The following is a 632-nucleotide window of genomic DNA, read 5'->3' as shown; positions in this document are numbered from 1 at the left end:
ATTATCTAGTCTAATCCCTTGCTGAGTATTTATTAATTACAAAACTTTAACATTAAACATTAAGAAGTACTAAATATAATAATTTCTAAAAGCTATAAATACCAAGCAAAGTTAAACTTACTGAGTTTGGGATTTTTTCCTGCCTACTATGTAGTGATGAAAACAAGGATCGCAGTGATGTAAACAAGGATCGCCAACTTTTGATCACAGTAATATACTATACCACTAATTTCCTGAACAAATCTCCGAAAAAAAAAGTTTCTCAAAAATGACTAAAAATACACTCATTTGCCTTAAAATACTTAGCTCGGAGATTTGTTCAGGAAATTATTGCTATAGTGCATGACTGTGATCAAAAGTTGGCGTACCAGAAAAATCTATTTTTTCTGAATTTTAACAACAGAAATGGACATAGCTAAGTATTTTAAGGCAAATGAGTGCATTTTTAGTCATTTTTGAGAAACTTTTTTTTTCGGAGATTTGTTCGGGAAATTAATGGTACAGTATTTCACTGTCATCAAAAGTTGGCATACCAAAAAAGTATATTTTTTCTGAATTTTAACAATACAAATGGACATAGCTAAGTATTTTAAGGCAAACATAGCTATGTTAAGGCAAATGAGTGTATTTGT

Source organism: Cynoglossus semilaevis, chromosome 16, assembly GCF_000523025.1.
Source record: "Cynoglossus semilaevis isolate Cse_v1.0 chromosome 16, Cse_v1.0, whole genome shotgun sequence".
NCBI classification, from domain to species: Eukaryota; Metazoa; Chordata; class Actinopteri; order Pleuronectiformes; family Cynoglossidae; genus Cynoglossus; species Cynoglossus semilaevis.
The sequence above is the reverse complement of the archived record's forward strand: the minus strand, read 5'-3'. Positions refer to the sequence as shown.